Source organism: Phyllosticta capitalensis (assembly GCF_038381095.1).
Source record: "Phyllosticta capitalensis strain CBS 128856 chromosome Unknown BKA78scaffold_10, whole genome shotgun sequence".
Lineage (NCBI taxonomy): Eukaryota > Fungi > Ascomycota > Dothideomycetes > Botryosphaeriales > Phyllostictaceae > Phyllosticta > Phyllosticta capitalensis.
The window spans coordinates 748,254-756,437 of NW_027117448.1; positions in this window are offsets into that span (position 1 = coordinate 748,254).

Consider the following 8,184-nt stretch of genomic DNA (forward strand, 5'->3'; position numbering starts at 1 on the left):
TATATATTAAGCTAAGTAGCTTTACTAAGGTCCTTGTACATATAACTATATCTTCCCCCTTATAGAGGTACTACACCTAGAGCATCTTAAGAGAGAGAGCAAGAGGTTATAAGGTAAGTAACTTAGAAGGCTTAGAAGGAAGGAGATAAAAGCAAATTCAATAAGATAGTAAATTAATTAAGTAAAGGAAATAATTAGTATAAGTAATTCAACTTACTCATAAGCATAACCTTCTTTAGAGATAGCTAACCAAGGTATATAGTAGTATTAAGTAAAGGAAAGTATATAGCCTAACTAAATAGGTAACTATATAGTTCACTAGTATATATAAAAGACTCTTCTTTAATTAGAATCCTTTATCCTTCTTTAACTCTACTTATACCTCTACTAACTACCTCTACTTTACTAATTCTTCTAATACATAATTCCTCTTCCAATAAGCTATTAAGGTAAGTCTATAAGATTATAATCTAAGTAGTAAGCTAACTTATTTAATAGATACCTAAGATTCTATCTATTATTATTTAACATTATAATAAGATTACCTAGGAGCGTGTTAAAGAGCACTAGGCTATTACCTTATTAGTTATCTAAGATAGCTCTAAGTTAGGTAAGCTCTTAGCTTTAGGCCTTAATATTATTCACACCCTAGACTAGAAGGATAGTAAGGTACCCTTAAATATAAGTAAGTTTATAGGCTACTCTACTAGCCTACTTATATAGTATTACTAGCTTACCTATAAGATAGATACTTACTCTTACTATAAGAAGGGTGGCGCGTTTAAGAAGTGTTACTATATCTATAAGTATAATAGAGAAGAGTAGGTCTAGGCTATAGATAGAGCTTATACTAGTTATATCTTCTTATTAGATCCTAAGGTTTACTCCTTAAGCTCTAAGTTTAACCTAGTAAGTTACTTCTAGGCTTAATTACTTAAGTACTAACTATGTCTAGCACTATAGTAAGTCTATTAAGTTAGATAAGTTAGATAAGTTAGATAACTAGCTAAAGTATATTAATAAGGGCAAGGGTAAGGCTAAAGTAGTATTAGGTACTAATATTATTATAATACTTAGTCCTCTTACTAGACCTTCTACTACTAGTAGCTTAGGTAATAGTAAGAGCATTAAGGGTATATTATCTACCCTTATTAAGTAGAATAAGTAGCTCTTAGAGTAGAATAAGTAGTTCCTTACTAGCTAGGCGGAGAGTACCTATATTACTTATAACTAAAATATATCTATTACCTTACTTAGCTATAAGGTTAAGTCCTTAAGTGAGAAGGTCTTATAGATATCTCTTAGTAGATAATCCTAGGGTGGCAAGTTATAGGTAAGCACTAAGTTAGGTTAAGATAAGGATATAAAGGAGGCTAAGGAGGAAGGTAATTAAATAGATTAAGATTAACTATATTAAGTTAAGTAATAGTTAACTCAACTTACTTAAGAAAGATTAGGATAGTAGAAGAATAAGGTAGGGTTTAGGTAGAACTCTACCTTATAGATTACTAAGAATTAAAAACTTAACTTATAATTACTTAATTTAATTATATACTTAGTAAACTTAATGTTCCCCCTTAACAGCTTATCCTAGGTTATAAACCTTGGGCTTATTAGATAGCTCTCTATATAGATTAATTAGTAGGTTCTCTAATTATAAAGTAATAGGCTCCTTAAGCTTCTCTTTATAATATATACTAATATAGCTCTAGAATACTCTATAATTTATTCTAACTAGGTAGAGGCTTAACACTTATATTTAAGATTTATTTAATCTTATCTAAATGTGGCTCCACTTGTTACTAAAGGTATTATTATATTTATATAATATCCCTAGGATTCTAGAATTATTCTATACTTTTATAATAAGTAGCTACCAAGTGGTTACTATAAATAAGGTATTTAAGTATATAGAGAGAGGATCCTAGAGTATAAAGGGTATATATATCTAAGGTATATTACTTTATAATTTAATAAGGACCAAGCTAGTTAGATTTAAATTTAGTCTTCTTTTTATTGTATAATAGAACCTATGACCCTATAGGAAAGCAAGCTTAATAATAGTTAGGAGAGTTAAGAAACTTACTTAAATCTTATAATCCTACTAACTTAGCTTTCTCTATAAGGTTATAATACACTAAGAGTCTTGCATGCTAAATACTCTTAATGTATTAAGTATAATTACTTAAAGAGGGCAGGTGCTAAGAGCCTTTAGGATTATTAAATAGTAGTCTTAGATATTATCTAAAGACCAAGTAAAAAGGGGAAACTCTAGTAGAGGTATATTAGTAAATTCTAGTTATAAATATAGCTATATAAATATATAAGTCCTATTTTAAGACACTCTTATTAATATATATCTTAGTAAGGATATCTCCTAGTAAGCTATTATAGCACTTAACCTTCCTATTAGCTCTAGAATAATAGGGAGAGCTTAACTTATAGTAAGTCTTTAAAAGCTTAAGTAAGTAGCTAATAACTTAAGAAAGGAAGTTAGTGCTATTATCTAAGGTTCAGCTTTAAGGAGTACTATATATATAGTAGATATGCTTATAGGGAAAGGTTATAACTATAGATACCTTAGTATTAGGAACTACTAAAGCTACAGGCTATAAGGTAGTATAGTTAATAGCTATAATAATAAAAGAGTTTCTAGAGTTTATAGTAGGCAATTATCCCACAATATTAATAGCCTACTTATTAAAAGGATTAACTTAATAGATATAATAGAATCTTACTTCTTCATCCTAGTTAGTTTAAGGTGCTTAAGCAAGTTAATAAGCAGGGTAAGTTTTTACTATTTACTTAATATCTTATATTATTAAAGGCTACTAACTATAAGGTTTAATGGCTCCAAGCAAGCCAGGATAACTAAGATGTCTATATACTTAATATATATTTTTAAGCTAAAACTAATAAGCATCTAGCTTAATATAGGGTACTATAGCTCTAGGGATATCTACTCTTACATCTATATCCTTAAATAGGGTAAGCTTCTTATAAAGTTTAAGTTCTCTTACTTTATCCTCTTATTCCTCCTTAAGCAAGAACTTAGAGAGAAAGGCCTAAAAAAGTTTCTTTTATAAAGAATTAGGAGAGGTAGGATAGGAGTTAGTATATAAAGCTTTAATTAATCTAGTAATAAACTTATCCTCTAGAAGACTAGCTACTATAGTAAACAATTAACTAGATATTATATTAGCAGGCCTGTTACTAACAAAGTTAGGGCACTAACTAATAGTATTAGGGACTATATTATTAGTTCCCTTTTAACATTACCAGGTAATATTATAAGTTTAGTAGTCCTTAATCTAACATATAAGTCTTTTAGAGGGAATCTAGCAAGTCTTTATATATATAGAAGCTAAAGCATCTATAATAATAGTAATTAGCTTATTATATATATAGTGATTCTAGAATTAAAGAGCCTTCTTAACTATAAAGAGTTCCTTTTTAGGCATAGAGTAATGAGACTTAGTATAAGATAACTTATATCTATTAAAAGCAATTAGATGCTATTTGCTATTATCTCTAGGCTAGGACAAGGTTATTCTAATAGCCTATTCTAAGGTATCTATCTTAATATAAAAGGGTTTAGTCTTATTAACTTAGGCTAGAACTAGATATAAGATGAGGGCTACCTTAATTACCTTAAAAGCTAAAGTATATTAAATAGTCTAAATAATAGGGTAGTTATAATCCTTATATTTAGTAGTATTATTCTCCTTTAAAAAGTTATATAATAGAGTAGTAAGCTTTATAAATCCTTTAATAAATCTCTAGTAGTAGGCTGCAAGTCCTATAAATTAGTAAACTTTATAAATAGTTATAGGTTAAGGCTAATTATTAATAACCCTATACTTATTACTTAAGGGAGAGACCTTACCTTAAGAGATTTAATACCTATAGAATTTAATCTTAGTCTAAGCACTCTAATATTTTTTAGGATTAGCATATAAGCCTTACTCTTAAAGATACTTAAGAACTTCTTTAACATGCTACTTATACTCTTCTAAAGTCTTAGAGTAAATAATAATATTATCTAAGTAGATAAGTATAAATTTATATAAGCATCCTTAGAGAACTTTATTTATTAAGGCTTAGAAGGTTATAGGAGCATTAGTTAGTCTAAATAGTATAACTAAGAATTTAAACTTTCCCTCTTAAGTATTAAATATAGTCTTAGGGATATCTACTAGATTTACTTATACCTACTAAAACCCTAAAGTTAAGTTAAACTTAGTAAAGTAATAAGCTTAACCTATAGTATTAAGGCACTCTTAAATATGTAGTAAGGGGAAGGTGTTTTTAACTATAATATTATTTAATACTTAGTAGTTAATATATATTCTCTATTTACTATTTAGCTTAGGGATAAATAAGATAGGACTACCCTACTTACTAATAGACTCTTAAACTAAGTAGTTATCTAAGAGTATCTTAATTTAGTCTAATTGCTTAGATAGTTTAGCTATAGAGAGTTTATAGGCAGGGTAATTCTTAGGTTTAGTATCTCTAGTATTAATATAATAATCATAGGCCTATTCTAGGGGAAGATAGTCTAGGAGAGTAGTCTAGAAGATATCCTTAAAGTAGCTAATAAGAGGTTAAAATACCTCTAGGATTAGGGAAGTATTCTCTTTCTTAGGCTTATAGATTATAAAAAGAAATTTCTCTCTGCTTACCTTGTTAACAGCCTTAATACTAGAGAGACTTAAGGGAAGAGTTTATCCTTTAAGCTTAATAATATTAGGATAAGAACTAGTTAAGATATATTAAAAAGGTAGAATATTTATATTGCCGCTTTACTATTCTATAATAAGAAGGATATTAGTCCTCTAATTAATTATAGGATTCTACTAGATAAGCTAAGTTAGGCCTAGGATAATATTAAAGCCTTCTATTAGAATAATATAAGCTTCTAAGGTTAAAGATAAAGTCCTAATCTTATAGGGAATCTTAAGCAATTGGTCTAATATAAGAAAGATACTATTTAGTAATTTGATTTTCTTTTAAGGGGCCTTCTTAATAAGTTAAGGCTATTATAAAGTAAACTCTAGGCTAGTATAAATATTATTAGCACTATAGTTAACTATAAAGTAGGCTTTCTTAGTATAATTAGGTGGTCTAAGCTTGCCTATAAGCTTAATAAGATAAGAACTAATGCTATTAAGTTAGGCCTAAGGTCCTTAGAAGGGTATAGAGGGAGGCAAGAAAGTAAGAAATCCTATACTAGTAGAGGCTTCTAGATCTACTAGTTATACCTATTTTTTAAATACTTTAGCTATTTCTCTTGGTTATAATCGTAGGCAAAGTGGCTATATCTGCTATAATTATAGTAGATAGTATCTATAGTTATAACTATATTTAACTAGCTATGCTCTTCTTCTTCTTATAACTTAGAAGAGGAGTCTAAGGGGGGTTAATCTTTAAGTTACTTTATAAGTTCTTTAGGGTTCTCTTCTACTAGTTAATTTAGGGTACCTCTTTTAGTTGGTCCTTAGTCTATATATCTCTTAAGAAGGTAATATAGCTTAGAACTATATAGTAGAATTAGTAGCAGGACCTTGCTTTTACTTTCTTAATATAGAGATTTATTAATAGAGGCTACCTAAGCTATATAGGCGCACAAGTTAACTAGAATATTTTATATAGGAGTAGCTTTAATTATAGCCTTTAATTTAGCCTTAAGACCTTAAAAGATGCGGTCCTTAATAGCTTATTCTAAGTTTATAATAATAAGGTTAGTATTAAGGTCTAAGAGCTTGTTTATAAAGGTATATACTAATCTAGTTTAGTGTAATTCTAGCTAATAATAGCATCTTTAAAGATTAATATCTACTAGGATATAAAGAGGCTATAATATATTAAAGAACTAGTCTAAAGTAGTAATATTATTAGCTACCTTATATATCTAGCTTTCCTAGTACTACTAAGAAGTATCTTATAAGTAAGTTTTAATAGCTAAGATCCTCTTATTATTAGTAAACTTTCTTCTATTATGCGTCTCTATAGCATTTAACTAACTAAAGATAGTATAAGTCTATTTATTAAATGCTTCTCTATGCTCTCTACTAAAGATAGGTGGGTTGCTAATATATAACTTAGTACTAGAGGGAGCTTAATTAGATTATAAATTCTCTAAATTAGTAAGCTGCTATTTAAGGGTAGTAACTATTATATTTATATCCCTAGCTAGAACTTCTTATAGAGTTAGATTTTCTATTATAAGACTAGATATTTCTAAGCTTAAGGATTACTAGGTACTATACTAGGGATTCTAGCTAGTATCTTAAGTAGGAGCTAGTATAGGAGTAGTTATATTAGAGGCTATTAGTATAGAAGTAGTTAAGTTAGAGGCTATTAGTATAAAAGTAGCCAAGTTAGAGGCTATTGATACTTTAAGAGTTATAATATAGTTTAAAAGTTCTAGAGAGATAATAACAGCGTTAACCTTTTAGTCTAGGTATTAAATAGTGGCTATTAAGATCCTAAAGTACTCTAGGGAAAGTATATTACTAGGAGTAGCTATATTAGCTTAGGAATTATTAGAGCCTAAGGAATTAGAGCTAATAGCTTATAGATTATTAGAGCTAGAGGAGCTAGCTTTTCTAGGTTTCTTACCCTATCTCTTTTATTCTTAGGCTTGCTAATTTACTAGAGACTAGGCTACTAGGGTTATAGGAGGAGGAGGAGAGGGAGGTATATCCTTAACTTTTAGAGCTTTAGGGTTAGAGTTAGCTATATTAAGAAAAAAAATTAAGTATAGGAGGAGGTTAAATAATTCTTTTACTAGTATTATATCTTAAATATATTATAAGTAGGTTCTTAAGTAAAGACTTAAAATCTCTTCTTAAGTAGTATATCTAAGGTTGCTACCTTAAGGGATTATATTATTAGAAGGGAGAGACTAAGCAAGTCTTATATTACTAAGGGTAATTAGAAGGGATTAAATTTACTAGGTAATTATCCCTTTATAAAAATATCCTTAATTCTATAGTTTAACCTTAAGAGGGAGTAGTAGGAGACTACTCTTTCTAGCCTAAAGGCTAGCCTCTTTTAGCTACTAGATATAGTATCTTAATAGGGATTAGGGTAGATTTAAGTAAAAAGTTGTTTATATTATTTTTAGGGTTTACTAAGTTTTAATACTACACTCCTTGCATGCACGTGCATTGAGCTAAGCAGCTTTACTAAGGTCCTTGCGCGCGCAACCACACAGAGACGGCGGGCGAATCACGTGCAAGCGGGCGAAGTCGGTTCTGGATCTGGATCTGGATCAGCGCCACAGGACAGAGTCTGCAATTGAGAAAGGACGAGTGGCGTTTGATTGTTGTAGCAGACGCTGTCGAGGCGGCTGAGTGGCGGAGTGTTTGTATTTCACAAAGTCTTGATTGCAAGATGACGCATTTTGTGACAGACAGGCGCCGACATTTGCAGGGCACCTCGGGGGCGGTACTTGAAGAAGAAAAGTCGAGGCCGTCTTCACTCTGCACCCAAGCAGTCACAGGGAGCAACAGAATCAGTCCGATTTAGAACTAGACACAGGACAGGGTGGAGTCGAATGATTTGCTGTCTTCAGCAGAAAAACTCATCTGATTGCTGGACCGTGGACGCCTCAGCATCACCAACACGGCCTTGGACATGCAAACGAGAGAAGCGCGCGTTTGTTGCTTGGCAAGGAAGTGAAGTGATGGATTTAATACAAAAGACTGCCAAAGCAAAGCACTACATGTGCTCGTCTGGTCTCGTCTGGTTGCTGTCCCCTTGAGCCACGCGATCGTCGGCCTTCTTCCGGCTGCTTGTCCCTCTCGTTGCTTGTCACGCTGCCTTGATGACCTCAAACCACGCACCCGCAGCAAATTATCAATCCAACCTAACCCGCCAACCTTCGGCCAACTCAAACAACACCACCACCTCTCCCGACACCCACTCCTCCATCCGCAAAGGTCCCCCCTTTACAGCGCACCCGGCGCAGTCCGCCGCCCTCATCCCCCACCCGCTGTTGAAGGCGCGTCTTGGCGGCCTTCATCTTCTCCTCACGCCGCCTCACGTCGGTCGCTAGGTCCTTGACCGGCCAGCGCTGACCGTGAGGCACAAGTCTCCCATCTATCCATGGTGCCCGGCCCTCACGCCGGCATGCCTTCTGGGCCTGCCATGAGGAGACAGAACGACTTCTACCAC